The sequence below is a fragment of the Panthera uncia genome (genome assembly GCF_023721935.1).
Source record: "Panthera uncia isolate 11264 chromosome C1 unlocalized genomic scaffold, Puncia_PCG_1.0 HiC_scaffold_3, whole genome shotgun sequence".
NCBI lineage: Eukaryota > Metazoa > Chordata > Mammalia > Carnivora > Felidae > Panthera > Panthera uncia.
In genome coordinates this window covers 94,310,574-94,328,047 of record NW_026057584.1, presented here as the reverse complement: position 1 = coordinate 94,328,047, position 17,474 = coordinate 94,310,574, and the positions used below count along the sequence as shown (strand labels likewise).

The 17,474-nt window shown below is 43.4% G+C and overlaps 1 protein-coding gene across 4 annotated transcripts in view; it reads left to right on the top strand.

Moving 5' to 3' along the window:
• MGAT5 (alpha-1,6-mannosylglycoprotein 6-beta-N-acetylglucosaminyltransferase) overlaps positions 1–17,474 on the top strand; it is a 340,181-nt gene that overhangs the window by 62,700 nt on the left and 260,007 nt on the right. The window lies entirely within an intron of this gene.

Below are 17,474 nucleotides of genomic sequence, written 5' to 3'. Positions count from 1 at the left end.
GTCATTCATTCCTTCATTTGACATGTATTTATTGAGCTCCTACTTTGTACCTGGCTCTGTTCTAGGCAGTGGGGATGCAGAGGTGAACAAAAACAGAGGAAGTAGAGAAACTGGCGAGTCACCTGTCAGGTGGAGAGGTGGGAGAAGAAGAATCAAATAAGACAAGGGGTAGAGAGCGAGTGTTGGGTGCCGTGTTAGATGTTGTGGCCCAGGAGGCTGCTTCAGGGAGTGATGTTTGTGTAGACACCTGCATGGCAACAGAATCCAGGCAGTGTCCTGGGTGAAAGGAGTTCCAGGTGGCGGACACAGTATGTATAGGTGCTTGAGGCAGGAACAGACTGGACCCATCATGGAGGCATGTGGGTAGAGTGAAGGGAACAAGGTGCTAAGTCTAGAGGTGAGTAGGGATAGAACATGCACCTTGCTGGCCAAGGTACAGAGTTTGGGTTTCATTCTGTGATGTATATGTACAGAGTTTTGAGCCTGGGGGTCAGGGTGACCTCATCTGATTTGTATTTATAAAGGTCATTTGGCTTGTGTGGAAAACTGGCTGTAAGGGGCAAGGGGCATAGAGCTCAGGTAGGAATGACAGTTGTCCAGTGTAAGGTGTTGGTGGCATAGACTCAGGAAGGGAGGGAGATGGTGACAAGGGGTTGGGTACCTCAGGTCAGAAGGATGTGACCCCTCTCTGTCTTTATCTCCCACTACCTTTCCCATGATTGATTTTACTGCAGCCATATACATCTTCTTGTGCTTCCCCCACATCTATACTCATTCTGTGTCTCAGAAACATCACTTATCGGGGTACTTGGGTGGCTCAGTCGTTGAGCATCTGCCTTCTCCTCAGGTCATGATCTCATGGTTTGTGAATTTGAGACCCCGTATCGGGCTCACTGCTGTCAGCACGGAGCCTGCTTTGGATCCTCTGTCCTCTTCTCTCTCTGCCCTTCCCCTTCTTGCTCTCTCAAAACTAAAACTAAAACTAAAAAAAAAACCCCAAAAATGTCACTTGTCATAGCCTCGAATTCTACACATGTATGCACGTACACATATGTGCTCGCACTCACTCATTGCTTCTTTGTGTCTCCTGCGGACATGTGAGTGCCATGGTGTCAGGCAGGTACTTTTTGTCATATTTATTGTGGAGCCCGAGTGCCTTAGAATGCTGCCCAGCACGTCGTAGATGCTCAAAATATTTACTGAAGGCGTGCATCAGGTGGAAGGACAGCCAGCTGTGGTCTTTTTTGTATAATTTCTGCTTGAAAAATCAGCACCATGACTGCCCGAGGTTCTAATTGCAATGCTAAAGAAACCGAAAACATCAAAGTGTAATACCAATTTAATCAAAAAGGGGAGGCACACTGAAGAATATAAGTAATAGGGAAAAAAGAGGGGGGAGGGGGTTTGTTGATCATGGGAAGGTTCTGCCTATGGTGGGGGAAATAACCAAGGAGCAACTAACTTTGAATCTGTTCATCTACTGCAGTGAAATTTGCCAGTTTCATTTACATCTAGTACTGTCTAGCTGTTTGTTGTCGCTGGAAAAGACTTTTGGGGATATAATTAATCTCCCCCAGTGTTACCTGTGTTCTCAGTTTTCCTGAGCTACAGTTGAAGCTGGATAATTCTGCCACCAGAATGCACACATTGTACAAGGAGATCAGCTTGTGCCTGTCCTAAGGACAGAGAATGGGAGCAAGTGCGGGTAGAGAAGAGCGGTGACTTGGGGCCCCTCAGAGGGGTGGGTGGCCAGCATTCATGAGTTTTCCACCAGGCTTGTGACTAGGGGTCAGCTTCTAGAGACAGAGGGACTTGTTTTGAATCCTGGCCCCTCTACCACGTGACTTTGAATAAGTTCCTCAATCTCTCTGTGCCTCAGCACCATCGTCTATAAAACAGGAGTAACAACAGCACAGACCCTATGAGTTTACTATGAGGAGTGAGTGAGTTAATACATGTAGAAATTCTTAGAATTATGTCTGGGATAGCAGTTACTCGAAACATTTCAGTTTTTATTAAATGGGGGAAACTTTATGATCATTAATAGTTGGCATAAATTTTAGCGGTTAAAGGTTCTGTCATTTGAACCTGGGTATTGGATCCCTGTACAGCACCTGAGTCAACTGGAAATGTGTGTGTTTGTCTGTGTGTGTGTGTGTGTGTGCGCGCGCGCGTGTGCACGCGTGTGTGTGTGTGTGCGCAAGGTGGGGATGGACTCTGATACCAAATGATATACTGCAATAAAATTCTGATGCTAACCACCTGGAATTAGTGCAGATCCCATAAATTAAAAGGTACAGTCCCCAACAAGACAGCTTCTACTTCAGATGCCAGCTGTAGGTAGGGTCCCCAAACCACTAACGCTTCTAACCAGCTGGCTACTAATCTAGGAGTTCATGACTCCCTCAAGTTTGATAACTCACTAGAATGACTCACAGAACTCAGGGAAGCACTGCATTTAGGATTACAGTTTTAATCTACAGGATGTAAATCCAGGCCATCCAAATGAAGAGACACAAAGGGTGAGGTCTGAGAGGATTCCAAAGCCGAGCTTTCATGCCTTCTCCTTCTGGGGTTAGGGTCACCTTCCTGGCACATCAACATATTCATCAACCAGGAAGCCTCACTGAGCTTGGTGTCCAGAGCTTTTATCGGGCTTTTTGTTGCATAGGCATGATTGAGTTCGTCCACGTGGCCAATGATTTAATCAATCTGAGCCCCCCTCTACTTCCCAAGATTGGGCAGGCTCAAGATCCAGCGTTCTAATCGCATGGTTGGTCTTCCTGATGATCAGCTTCCAGTCTGAGTCTTCTCATCTCTTAGCATAAACTCAGGTGTGATCCAAGGGGCTTGTCAATAACAGACACTTTTGTTACTCAGGAAATTCCAAGGAGTTAGTATCCCTTTTAGGAACCAGGGACAAAGGCCAAATTCTTTATTGTACAATAGGGGATATTTGAGAGAGCAAGGCACAAGACGGTGGCCTGGGAAGGGAGCCCAGCTCTTGGCTTGTCTCTTTGTTAACTGCTCTAATGCAATGTCAGATTGGACTTCCTGTGTCAGGTTGGGCTGATGATGAGGTAGTAGTAACATATATTAGCTTTGATAGCGCTAGCTTTCCTTTCTTTGGAATGACTTTATTTAGACTCATGGTGATGAAGTGGTCTTTTGGGATTTTAGAATGACCTTCTATTAAATAAGTCACTAAGACAGCTTTTTTTGAATTTGAGTCTTTAAAAAATAGAGCTTTGAAACTATTCTGTGGCGCTGTGTGAATAGAGGAAGCTGCTGACCAAGTTGTCTTTTTGAACCCCAGAGGTAGCCTTCTCAATAAGTTCACCCCAAATCTGATTGGACATGGGGTGCTAGCATTTGGATGGGCAGTCTTTCTGCATCAGATGTTCTAAACCACTGACGACCTCAGCTCTGTTGATCTATAGGCTTGTGATAAGACCTTTTCCTGGGGCTTCTTTGTTATTCTCAGTAGTCATTCCTGAAGGCTCACCTGATTTTCCCATTTGTTCTTTGATTCCTGTAGCAAATGCGGTTTTTACAGTCTATTTGATTCTGTTTTTCCTTTGGTATTGCAAAGGAAATGTGAACTCACTTAATGTGAGCATCACAGTATAAGCTGGTCCCTGCAATTAAAGATTGAGTGTTTCCAGAGACTTTTTTTTTTTTTTTTTTACCTTTTATGAAGCATTTATACCATGCTCCCCAACTTCTGTTTGATAGCACTTACCAGAAGGGCTTATGAGGATCTGATTAGGGCCCAAGTGGCTGAGGCACCCTAAATAGATACAAAACTCATAGGAGGCCCTTGTTTCCAAATCCTGTTTTGTTTTTATTGTGGTAAAATAATATGTAGTGTAAATCGTATAATCATTTTGTAGTGGTCAGTGGCATTAAATACATTCACCTTGCTGTGCAACCATCACCGCTACCATTCATCTCTTGAACTTCTTCATCTTCCCAGGTGAAACTCTGTACCCGTTAAACAGCTCCCTGTACTTCCCACTCCAACCCCTGGCAACCACTGTTCCTTTTCCTGTCTATGACTATGCCTATTCTAGGTATGTAACGTAACATAGAATCCTACAGTATTTGTCCTTTTGTGTCTGGCTTCTTTCACTTAGCATGTCTTCAGGGTTCATCCGTGTTGTAGCCTGTGTCACAGTTTTCTTCCTTTCAAGGCTGAATAATATTCCACTGCATATATATACCACATTTTGTTTATCCACTCATCTGTCACCGGACACTTGGATTTCTTTCATCTTTTGGTTATTGTGGATAATGCTGCGGTGAACATGAGTGTGCAAGTATCTGTTACAGTCTTTTCAGTTGTTTAGGATATGTACTTACAAGTGGAACTGCTGGATCCCAAATCCTTTTTTTACACAAGAAAACAAGCCCATTCTCTTTTGTGTGATTAGTGTGAACAGGTATATTGTTACATGCCAAAGGAGTAAACCCAGGTGACTTTTTGGTGAGTGAGCCAATGAAAAGTTAATAGTCTACTTCCGATTTAGTTTGCTGGATCAGAGGATGGTGTCCATCACTTAGAGGACTACCACACACATAATCATGTTGAATATGTTGAACAAAGATGAGGGAGCGATTGGCACGCTACATTTTCATTGATCCCTCTACCATGTGTTAATCTTGTCCTTTCCTCTCATTCTTTTTGATAGTTGCCCGTGTGATTGTATGGTGTCATGGTTAAGAGTCTAGACTCTGGAACCATTGTTTGTGTGGGTACAGACTTCAACTCCAGTTTGCAGGTGGACACATTACCTCACCCTCCTGTGCCTCATTTTTGCCATTCATATGATGGAATTAATATACCTCAAACATGTAAAACCCATAAATAGTACCTGGCACATAGTAAGTGCCTAGTAAATGTTGTTGTTGTGGTTTTTATTAGCAATAGTCATTTGCACCTATTTAGTTGGCAAATAATTTAATTGGCACCTATCCGATTGGGAAAAAATTGTCAAATTTAAGGGACAGTAGAATATAGATAATAGAAGCTTTGGTAAAAGCATATGGGATACGGGTATTCTTACACTTTATTTCTGAGGAGTGTAAATTGATAGAACTTTTCTGAAAGAAAATGTGGGAATATTATGACATCAAAAGCCTAAAAATCTTGTTAGTTGACTTTGCAATTTCTTTACTCTAAGGAAATATCTGAAATTGTAAAGGTAGGACTGAAAATTTATTATTTTTTAATATAGAAGAATAAATGCCTAATACTGTGGGATTATTTAAAACATGTATGTGTAGCAGAGTACTATTTAGTTTTTAAATTGTGGTTGAAAAATATTATCATGGCAGTGTTTAAAATGTGTTAAGACATAAAAGCAGGCTATAAAAAAGCAAGTATAATAACATGATACACATATATGTGTATGTACACACTGTGTGTGTGTGTGTGTGTGTGTGTGTGTGTGCGCGAGAGAGAGAGCGAAAGCGAGAGTGAGAGAGAGAGGAGGTGGAGGGGTGGAGAGGAAGTAAGAACTATCCCAGAATCTTACTAGTGATATCTGCAGGTGGTGGGATGATAAATGGTTTTTAAAATTTTTTTGTGATTTTCTGGTTTTTTGGCATTGAGTAAGTGTTATGTTTCCATTAGAGAAAAAGGCAGTAACTTCACTTGGGAAAAAGAAGATTCTTGTTGGTTAACTTGAAGTTCAAAGACAGCAAGCCCCAGAGGGAGCACTGCCAAGTGGGTTCCTGGCACCCAGCGATTGGCTGGCTTTGTGCCCAGGCTGTGCTGTCCTTGTCCCTCTGGCCCTTCTGCCCAACCAGACTCCTGAGTCTCGGCTTCAGCGTGAGCAAACCATCCCCCTCACCAAGTCTTTTGGCTTCCGTGAATACAGAGCAATCTCTCCTTTACATGCCCAACGTCTTCGTGGTTTCTTAAAGAGTTTCTAGCAGAGACACTGTGGTGTTTGCTGGGATTCCTGAACGTTGGAAGGACGTTGTTTAATCAAGCACGATGAAAACTGGTTTTTGCGGGATCCCGTTTTTGGATCTCATTTTCCAGTCTCGTTAAGTCTTCCTGGCATGCCTAACGCAGACACTTATGTCCTTGTAGCTTTGTGCATAAAAGGGTAAAAATAAACTTGCTTGCTGCTCAGCATTGATCCTGAGCAATATATCTTCTGCTGGACACGGGCGCCAGATGGTGTTGCACCTCCTACTGGTTTAATGAATAGGCATTTGCAGAGAACCTTGAATTGCTCTTGAATCGTTCTGTGCACCTTAAATGTGAAACTCTGCCAGTGGCAATTTGCATTTGTTTCTGTTTTTTTTTTTTTTTTTTCTCCCTGTCTTGATTTTAGGAAGGAGAAAGAGGTGACATTGTTTCTCTGGAATGATTTCCTGTGAGTTGAATTAGTTTTATTGCTGGTGTTGTATAGATACATCTTCCTAAAAAAACATATGCTGTGCCAGCTTCTGGGAAAAGTAAATTTCTTCTCTGAGCATTCTGCAACGGAAGCTTTAACACATACTTGTACTTCTGCATTAGTTGGAACAGGATGCATTAGGTGTGCATGAAGGGGGCCAGAAAAAGTGGAGCTTGTGGCTGTAATATCACCTCTGTTAGGATGGTCCACCTGCTTTTGGGATCATTCATTCTCAAAACCTTGGGCAGTGACAAGGAGGCAAGTCGTAGAATATGACCTCTTGAGTCTACCCAGTAGTTGGTCAGCAGCTTGAACGAGGATGAGGTGTCTTGCAGTAATAAAAAACGTTTGAATCAGTCTAGTCTTTGGCTCACAAAGTTGTAAAATATCAATGGGGAGGATGTTTAGAATCAAGAGTTTTGGTCTTCCCAACATGAATTCATTTCCTGCTCCTGGAGGTGTAGACTCCTCAGACTACATATGGAATTACGGTTTTGCTCCATTCATTGAAGTGGGTTCTGAAATCCTGCCACTTTCCCCCGCCTTTCTAGAATCTTCCTCAATATGGCCCTCATTTTCTGTACTGGTTAAGGCCCTGGTGAAAGACCTTCTGTGAGTGTTTGTATCTCTCCTTGTAATTGGTATTTTGTGGTTCTCAGGGTCCATGCTGCCCTAGGAAGCCAGTACAGAGCTGAAGTTGAGGGCTGTTGTGTACTGATGTACAGGAGTCTCTTCTCCGTGGTCTGTGTGAGTTGCCCAGGCTCTTTAGGTCCAGCAGTATTTTATTAGTGGCTGTGGCTGTGGCGGTCAAGTGTCCATTTTACTTCCATGGTCTTTGATCTCCCCAGAACACAGTTGCCATTGGTGGTGTGCTGAATGGAGACTGTCAACCTCCAGGACTTTGGAATATTCCTGTCCACATTTGGGATTTGTTCAGGTTCCCAAACCAGTGGTTCATTCCTCACCCGCCCAAGAAGGTACTTGGTTCTCAATTAGCAGGTATTGTATTTCATTCGAATTCGTTTTTGAACTTGACTTAGAAAAAGTTTTCAAGTATGAATTTCCTTTTTTGGAGAATGATTTATCTTTTCAAATGTTCTGAAAGAGTCTTTTGATTTCAGTCTGGGCCTTGTGTGTAACAGTTGTTACTTTTTAATTCACTTAAGTTAGAGTATAATTTTCTAGGAGCTACCCTAGAAATTAGAGGGAAGAAAGATCTAAACGTTTTAATCATGGAGTCAGAAATGTCCCGTAATACCCTGTTTTTATCTCCAGTATTGGCCATAGCACGTGGTTTTGTAATTCATGTAGGCTCTTTTCCCCTTCACTTACTGTGAGCTCCTTGTGGAATGCATTTGCTTTGGTCTCCTTGATCTTTGAATTCTTAGTACCTGCTGCATTAAGTGAATCCCATTGTAAGGTTGCCCTTTTAAATGTCTGTAATCTTTATTGCTGGGATGTGTGTGTGCACCTGCCTGTGTTTTGGAAAGATCTTCATAGTGGGCTCTGTGATCACCTTTACCAGAATTGGTTTTGTTTGTGAGGATGGTATTGCAGGAGCCTATTAATCAGTGCTGTGCCGGAGAAGATCCCGGGTTAGATCTGTGAGCACCTGGGGTTGGGGGGTGTGGTCTAGGCTTTGCTGTGTTTACCACTGGTTTGCGTTCTCCAGGAAGTCACTTAATATACCTGGGCATCTAAAACAAGTGATCTTGAAAGTTAAGATCCACCTTTAAATGCTATGATTTTAAGAATAAGGAAGATCTGTTTTACTTTTGGGAATTCCAGGGTAAAAGGTTAAGATGATCCTCGCAGAATAAAAAATAACTTTATCCCAGTTTATCATTTGAGGTAGCTCCTCTTAGGCCTCTGTTTAGTACCCTCGACATGGTATTTTTTAATAGTTGAATTTTCTCAGTGGCTGTATTGTTCTCTAACCTTTGTTGGACATTTGTTTAGTCCCTCTGCCAAGCTATATGCAAATAACAGAAGTGGAAAATTTCTGAGCCTAGACTTGGTCCAGACAGACTTCCCTGTGCTTGGGAATTAGGACCTATGACCTATCCTTAATGTTTGAAATAATAGTTTCTTTTCTTTTCTTTGAAAAGATTTTAGGCTGTTGCTCAGGTACTAGCATGGGATGTATGTAAGATTTTTGTTTTCCAGATCTTAGTGTTAAAAAAATGGATATAAGAAAGCTTCTTAAAACAGTGTTTAATGTATATATAAGTGTTTTCTTTTTGTTTCAATGTAGGATTTATTTTCAAAGCAAACCGATAACAAAATGACAGCTCAGATTTCATAGTGTGCTAGCAAATTGTTTTTCTGTTAGATGTAAAATTGCTTTTCCATTAAGTGCAGCTTCTAATAAATAACAGTTGATGCTCATAAGTCTCATGGATCTTTAGCTCCATGTTTATCCTTAAAGGCTGTGATTTCTAAACAGACTAAGGTGTAATAGTTTCTGGGGGATACTTGTATTTATTGGATTTGCAAGATTTCCTTAAGTCATAGGCTATGCCTTTGAATTTTCAAAATCCCTCTCCAGATAACACAGTTAATTCAACAGTTTCATTCATTAGTTGACTGGACATTGATGGTGTTCCTGCTCTCCCAGGTACTGACATGTAGTGGTGGAGGTTGGAGGGTGTGGTCAAAGATATAAGGATGAATAAGTAGTTCCTACCATCGAGAACCTAGCAGATTCAAGGGTGAACAAGAAAATACCCCACAGTATACTTCAGTACATTTTTTAAAAGTCCTCTAAGCCCTTAGGAGTTGGGACATATTTACATTTTAACTTGGCTGTGATGTTGAGGAATTTTCTAGGTCAGGAAGGGCCTTCTAGGCAGAGGGAACAGCATTAGCATTGGCAAAGCCATGCTAGACTTGTTCCAGAAATTGTGAATAATTTACATGGTAATTATTGGAAGAAAATTCACTTCAAAAGGTAGATGGAGGCATTCATTGGCCAAAAGAGGAAAGCTTGTATTTTCAGGTGGGTCTAACACTTAAAATTTGAGATTTTGGATTTTAGAGAGGTTTTGAGGTCTCCTGATTAACTTGCTATCCTTTGGAGTCAAGGACGATAGTGTCCGCCATATTGTTAGGTGAAGGAGGAAGAGGTGAGTATGGAGGGACCGTTTCTTGATATCAGTTATTCTTACCATATTCCCTGTAGAAACGAAAGCCCTTTTATAGGATTCTTGTGTAGCTGCTTTAACAGAAACCCAAGACAGCAGTGACTTATACAAGATACAGTTACACTAAAGTCACCTAGGGTGGCATTCTAGTGTTCTGGTGAAGTCTCCGGCCCAGGCTTCTTCTATCAGGTTGCTGTCCTGTCTCCAGTATTGCTCTCTGTTTGGCCCATGGTAAGGGAGGAGAAAGGATGGGTAGACAGGAGAAGGGGGGGAATATGACCCAGAAGTTGCACATATTTCCTTTACCCCTATTACACTGGGCAGAATTTGATCTTGTTGCCACCCACTGCAGGAGATACTTGTGCTCTGCTCACTTTGTGATTCTATAGAAGAAGGAGAATTTGGGGGAATGGTAGCTGTCTAACACAGCTCTTTTTGGACCTTGTTATCGATAGCTGAATCTGTTGGTAACTAGAAATAAAAGGTTCTTTAAACCCTGAGTAACCAAGAAGGGTAGCCATAGCCTAGTTTCTTGGAGTTCTTTGTATTAAAGAACGAAATAGATTTTATTATCTCTGCCTCTTCAGACTCACTGAGTCTATTAGCCATCGTCAAGCAACCCTCCCCATGAGCTTCACCATCCTGGGCCATGCAAATGCAGTGCTGGGCATGCATATTTCTTGCTCTCAAAGTCTGAAGATTTCCAGCTTTCTGGTGCAGCATTCTGCAGACCTGTCAAGCAACTGGTAGCAGTGTCCAGGAAGTTTACTGGAGGATGTCTTTTGCTCTTGAGTCCAACTGGACGTGAGGCATGGCTGTCTTGGGCCATCTGGACTCCCTCCAAGGTGGCTGAGATCTTTGGGGGCATTTGGATGGAAAGCAGCCTGTGAACCTGAGTTCTCTTAGTGTGGGTGGACACACTCAGCCCACTCTTGGCATACTTCTTAAAGCAGCTGCTCACAAACCTGTCTCATGATCAAATCACCTGGAGGAGGGGCAGGTTAAATTTGTGGTTTCCTGTCATCCACCATAGCCAACCAGTTAAGCAGGTTCTCAGGGGTGTACAGGAATCAGTAACATCCTCTGCCATGTGGGTTGGGCCAGATTTGCCAGCCACTGCTTTGTTGTAACCTTTCTCTTACTACTTGAAACTCTTAGTAACTGTATATATCACATTTGCCCCTCATTGAAGAGTGTATATTACAGCTCAACTTGTGTTAGGCACTGGGCTGTTTCCGACCCTCAGTAAGTATGAACGAGACAAAAGTTGATTTTCTGAATGAATGGTATTTGTGTGTAGCTCCCTGGTTCCCTTGAAATGTATTCTCATGGCATACTAAGTTGTCTTAAAACATTTTGGTTAACAGAAGGTAGAAATTAGCACACCAGGAAATGTTGCTTGTGTATCATTTCAGAGAAATTAAATACTTATCTTCCAAAATTGGTGATAGCTCTGAAAGTAAACATTAAATTCCATTCTGGAGTTTTTCTGTGAAGCCAGTGTTTCTTAGGGAAATCTTTGCCACATCATTTGACTACATTCTTCGAGTACTGAATTCCCTTCCTTTCTGAACGGTGTGTCTGTGCCTCCCTTCCGTCACTGCTCACAGGAGGGCAGTATGTTTTCTGGTTTGCTCCGAGGACTCTGACGCTTGTGTATCCTGTAAGACAGAATCTCCTAGGATGGGGCTGGGGAGTCTTGCTGCCAGTCAGGCAAAGTGATAAAAGCTTTGGGACCAGCTGTTGATTGAAAGCCACTTTCTTTTTTGTGCCACCTGTGGACCGTCAGGCTGTTCTCTTCTGGAAGCTGGCTTTTCAGGGCTGGTTGCTGGCTGCAGCTGTATTTCGTGTCCTTGCTCCATTTTTTTCCTAAAAGCAGTAGCCAGTACCTCGTTCTTCCATTCGCTCTGTGGGGATGGAGCATTAAATCTCTGTTTAGAAAAACATAATGATTTTTACCCTGTTCTGCATGCTGGTCCAACAACTCACAAATCACATTGTGTGATTTTTTTTTTTTTTTTTTTTGGTAACTGATCATTCAAATACTCATCCTGTGGTTTTGTTCCTCTCCCCAGTCAGGATTTTCTTTTGAGGGCTGACCTGGATTCCTTTGCCTTCCCCCACCCCCCCTCGTTATTAGAACCTTTAACTTTGGGGAAGGTTACCCAGAAATCCTTCCCTTGGGAAATGTCTCTGCATAATGGTTAGTATCCATTGTTGCTCATCAATGTTGGTGATTGAGGGAAGCAGGTATTAATTGGGTACTGACTGGGTCTCTGTATGTGGAGGTAGAGCATATGGCAATATTGAACATGGTCCTTGGTCGCAAAGGACTTCAGTGGCCTGACAAAAATAGCGCCCCATACACAAGGTCTTAAAGTCATTGACTGAAAGTATGTTGTGGAATACTTGAGGATTTATTTTCTGTCTCAGGTCCCTGCCTTTGAGATTAAGAATTGGTTACGTAGTCCTGTGCAGACAGCAGTGTCTTTTGTTTGGACAGTCAGGACTATTTTACCTGGCTCTCCTGCTCCACAATAAGGGCTGAGGAAGTCACAAGTTTGGAGAAGTATTCCAGAAATATATGAATGACTGACCTTAGTAAGGGCATTACTAATAGTCAGGCTTGAAGGGTGTTAACAGTTTTTGTGCCAAGGGAGTGGAGCCTTTGGCCTGAATGCTCCAGACGGGGCTGCTTGGAAGTCCCTTGATGTCATCATCCTTTGTGAGTTCTTCTGGAAACTTCTCTGATACCTGAAGTGATGCTGCCTTGGCAGGGAGGGGCACAATTGTTCTTCTGGACCATGGCAGGTGTTGGCAGTTACTCTGGTCTCTCTCTCTCTTTTTTTCCCACTATTTAGATGCTCTGTCCTTCACCTTCACACTCTGTGCTTCTGTCCTTAAATGTAATTTGGTTCAGGTCAAGTGTCCTTAAAGATGTCACCTCTGATAGCTATTAGCTCTTCTCCATTCATTCACTCACTCACTTAAGGAATAGTTGATCACTTACTGTGCACAAGGCCCTGTTCTCAACACCAAGGATGCCGTGGTGAACAAAACAGATGAGTTCTCTGTTCTCGTGGAGCTTATATTCTGGTATGCAAAGTAAACAGGGTAGTTTCAGATAAATATCCACCTGCGAAGGAAAGGGAAAGTTAAAGAGGAATAGGCATTTCATACAATGGTCAGGGAAAACCTGATCCCCAACACTGGAATTACGAGTCCAAGAGGAGTCAGTGTGGAAGGGACTTGTCGTCAGAGGAGAAAGCATGCCCAGAGACCTTGTGAGGTGGGAACGAAGTGCTGCTTTGTGTCGGGGGTAAGAGAGTAGGATGGAGTGAGGTTGGTGAGGTAGCAGAAGGCCAGATCTCCACAGTCTGCCTGTGGCCAGAGGAAGGAGTTTTGAATTTCCCTCAGGGGCAGTGGGAAGTCCACGGAACAAAGAGGACAGCCTTAGGGAAGCCGTGTACATGGCCTCACGTCTCTGTCAGTGCCAGTGTTCTTGGTTAGCTGCTTGTGTGTGGGCATTGGAGACCCATGGGCCGGTTACAAATTCTGTTTCCTTCCTGGAAGTGACATGGCCTGCCATCATCACTGCCTTAATAGATTGATCCCACACAATCAAGGCCTTGATCTGCCACAGCAGAAGCTGTACTTTGTGATCATCTTGACTAGTAGAGGTGCTGCAGAAGGAAAGTTTGGGCCACTCTGCCTGCCTGCCTATCCCCATGTTGCTGTGCTCCTTCTTTAACTCCCACTGGTGTGGTGACAGGAAAGGGAAGGTGAATCAAGGATGTCTAGGGCCAGTCACTGTTCCCCACATTCCCAGGGCTATGGCTCTCTTTGTGTGTTCTCCTCTTCCTTTTCCTTCCCCATTTGGGGCTCTGCCTAGTTTTCATCTCCTCCTCTACGTTTCCTATAAAATATTATCAGGGCTCATAAAGACTGAAAGGGCTATATAGCATAATAAAACACACGTTCATGGACTTTCAAGCTACAACACTGCCTGGGTTTTATATAATCTACTTTGGATTTTGAATATAGATGGAAAAAAAAATGGATTTACCCTTCAATTTGTGTGTGTGTGGGGGTGCTTATTTACCTGTGGTATTTATTTGTTCAACTGCCTTTATTAAAGGCCCTCTTTGTGTTTGCTCTTACTCTTGGTGCCGTTTCCCAAATGGGTATGGGCATGGCCTGATGCAGGTTGACCTGTGAACCAACTGGTGGAATCAAGTGTTAAGTGATAGTATAAAGGTGGGGTCTGTGGGAGCACCAAAGAGGTGCTCTTTGGTCTGCTGTCTTTGAACTGGTAGAATTGGGAGGTGGGATGTTAGAATCCTCTCTTAGGCTTTGGCCATAGTAAGTAAATTGTTTTTGCCCTGCCCTTTGTATTAACGAGCTTCTTTGCTTTCATATTTTCTCTCTGGGAACCAGTGAGTAGGAGAAAAAGATGGGATGATGGGGAGGGTTGGAGGAGAGTACGCAGCCACATGCCCCTTCAAAGCCCTGGGAGGCCCCTCGGAAAAGAAGCCACTGTCTTCTGCCACACCCAGTCAACCTATGACAGCTCAGAGTCAGGGTGGAACAATTTTCATGATTTGTCTTCGGATCCTTTTCTCCTTTTGCCTTCAGGGTGACCTGTGCCTGTCAGATCCCCGGAGGCATGTGTTATTGTCGAGTGAGGTAACAGCTGCACAATGCTAATGAGAAAACTGAATGGTGGTTTGAGGTGGCCTTGGTGGCCGCCAGGCGCCAGCATCTTTATCTGCTTGACACATGGCTCAGAGTCCACGTTCCCCATGCCAAGTGCCTGCTGCTTTTTCTTTTTTTATTGTTATTAATATGAGAACAGCAACTACCCATCCCTCCAGAAGCTGCTGATTAACACTCAGGCTTAAACTGCTCCAGGCTAATATGTAGTTTGCTGTTTGTAATACAAGCTGTCAGCATTGGGTATGGTTGTTAAACTATTTTCCTTTCTATGATTATTAATATAATAGTTGAGTGATACTAATGAATACATGCAAATAGTTTTATAACATTATTATTATTATTACTGAACAGCCTTGAACTCACCTAATCTAAGACCTTGGACTTGCCAGCAACCCACATCTGTGTGTTCCTGTTCTCTCCCAACCCCTGCCTTCTGCCCCAGCAACTGCTGATGAGAATTTGAAGTTGATTGTGCTCTTGCCCAGCCTGTCCACCCTGTGGCTGGCCCAGGGTCTGTACCCTGATAGGAGTGTAGCTGTGGGTGTCCGCCTCTTGCTGCCAGCCTGTATGGCCGGCTCACTTTTTCTTTCTGTTTTTGTGAGTCGGTAGGTGGGGAGTGTCTTGGGACTTCCCCTGTTAGTGAAATTAACAAGAGCATCTCAAAGAATAGATTTGAGCCACGACTTTTTTTTTTTTTTTTTCACTTAAAAAATTTTTTTTATTTTGAGAGAGAGCACGAGCAGGGGAAGAGCAGAGAGGGAAGGGGAGAGAGAGAATCCCAAGCAGGCTCTGCACTATCAGTGTGGAGCCTAATGTGGAGCTCGAACCTGTGAACCATGAGATCATGGGCCCCAGAACCCCAGAGTCAGACGCTCACCTGACTGAGCCACCCAGGTGTCCTGAGCCAGGACCTTTTAAAATCCTTAATCCTGTAAGGCCCATTGTTTGCTTTTACAACAGTTACTTTGTAATGCTCTCTGTGCCATCCCAAATGCAGGTGATAAATAATACAACCTACTAGCATGCACAATTAAAAAAATCAGTGCAAGTTCCTGACTAATATAAAAGAGAAATGAAAGTAATGTGTAATCATATAGGTAGTTCATTATCTAAATGCTTGCCCCTCCTGTCCCCTGCTACACTGAGAAGACGAAAGGAGGTAGTCAGATAGATCCCGGTACTTACTGGTAAAATCACCTATAAATGTAACAACTCTGAATATGGGGTCAATTTGGTGACTCATATTCCAGAAGTGTCATTGCCATCAGTGATGCAATTTTATTTTAATGGTTAATAGCTTGGGGTAAACTTCAGAACAAATAAAGTATATTCTTGGCTCACTGTACATGATAGTTGCATTCTGGGAAAATTGAGATTATGTTAAAACTGTGCAAAAAAGTAGTTTGTCCCCATACATGCACCTGTCTAGTAGGTCCTAATTTCCACAGCAGGTCAGAATCCCTGGCACTCCTTCTCATTATAATGCAGATGCCTGGGCTCTACCCCTGGTGATTGTGCAGCAATGGGCTGGGACTCTGGAATCCGCATTTTTAGGGAGCATCCTAGGTCATTCCTGTGTAGTTACTGGGTCCAGGGACATGATTTGACACACTATGTGAAACCATCAGTCTTGACTCACCTTGAGTGCTCTCTGAGAGATGTTCTAGGGAAAGGGGCTACTGAGGGCTTAATATTTGTTAGGAACAGTTGTCTTCTGGGGTGCCTGGGTGGCTTAGTCGTTTAAGTGTCCAACTTGGGCTCAGGTCTGATCTCACCGTTCTTGAGTTCAAGCCCCGTGTTGGGCTCTGTGCTGACAGCTCAGAGCCTGGAGCCTGCTTCAGATTCTGTGTCTCCCTTTCTTTCTGACCCTCCCCACTCACACTCTGTGTCTCTCTCTCAAAAATAAATAAACGTTTAAAAAAAAAAAAAAAAGAACAGTTGTCTTCCAAGTAAGCCTTGGGTCAGTCATAGGAGGAATGATCAGAATTTTGGTGATTCCTGGAAAGTACATTTCTAGCTCCATGATTCTTGCATTTAAAAAATCCATTTCTTCTTTTTTTTAAATGTTTTTTCATTTTTTGAGGGGGGGAGGGGCAGAGAGGGATGCATAGAATCTGAAGCAGGCTCCAGGCTCTGAGCTGTTAGCACAGAACCCAACGTGGGGCTTGAACTCATGAACGGTGAGATCATGACCTGAGCCGAAGTCACACGCTTAACCAACTGAGCCCCCCAGGCGCCCCTATAGTCTGATTTTAGAAGAACGAAAGCATTTTCGTGGGCCTGTGAAAGTGTCATGGGCCCTAGGTACTGTGCGTGCTAAGCTCTGCGGGTGACCGGGCCTTGTACCTTTCTGAACATTGATTCTGCACCTGAAGAAATGAGATAGTAGTTACTTGGCTGGTATGTTGTAAGCATTAAATAGTATGTGAGCACAACCTCCAACATAGCTACTACCTGGCACAAATCGGAGGGTTGTACAAGGGCCAAGAGGAAGCATTGTATGTAAGAACGAGCTTTTGTACAGGCACTTATAAAAGGATCAAACTTGTCCTTTCACTGCTTAATTTTTCTTACTTAATCATGTTTGCATGGAGATCCTTTTCCTTATCTTCCTTCTCATTCACGCCAATATTCATTGCATGTATCCTCGTGATTCCCACCATCTGTTAGGTTTGACACCCCTCCCACCCCTTTGAGAGGATCCTGCGGTCACGTACAAATCTTTTAAGGGAGAGTTTGCTCTTACTACTGGTGGGAGTGTTTTTCATCCCGGTACTAGAAATTCTAATTTCCCCCTGAACGTACTGGTGCTGTACCGTGTCTCCTCCTTCCCAGGCTGCTGACGTGAGCTCTTGGGAAGGTGAATTGAGAGACTCGAAAGAAAACTTGAGTGTTTGCAAGTGGTGTGGTGCCCTGGGGTTGAGAACCTGGGCAAGCCAGAACTCTGTGAAGGAACAGAAACAATACAAAATGGAACATTAGGGAGCCAGCTGGCTGGTGGAAAGGAGAGAACAGGGCACATGTGGGGCAGAGAAGCCAAAAGAGGGAGTCAGGATGAAGGGCATGACCCCAGGATGGAGAGCTTGGTGCCTTCTTGTAGTAGCCCAGGAAATCATTCTTCCTTAAAACCAAAGACACGGACTAAAACAGTACCTTTTAAGCTAATCTGATAGTGCCCTTGGGTCGTAAATCCACTCAGCAG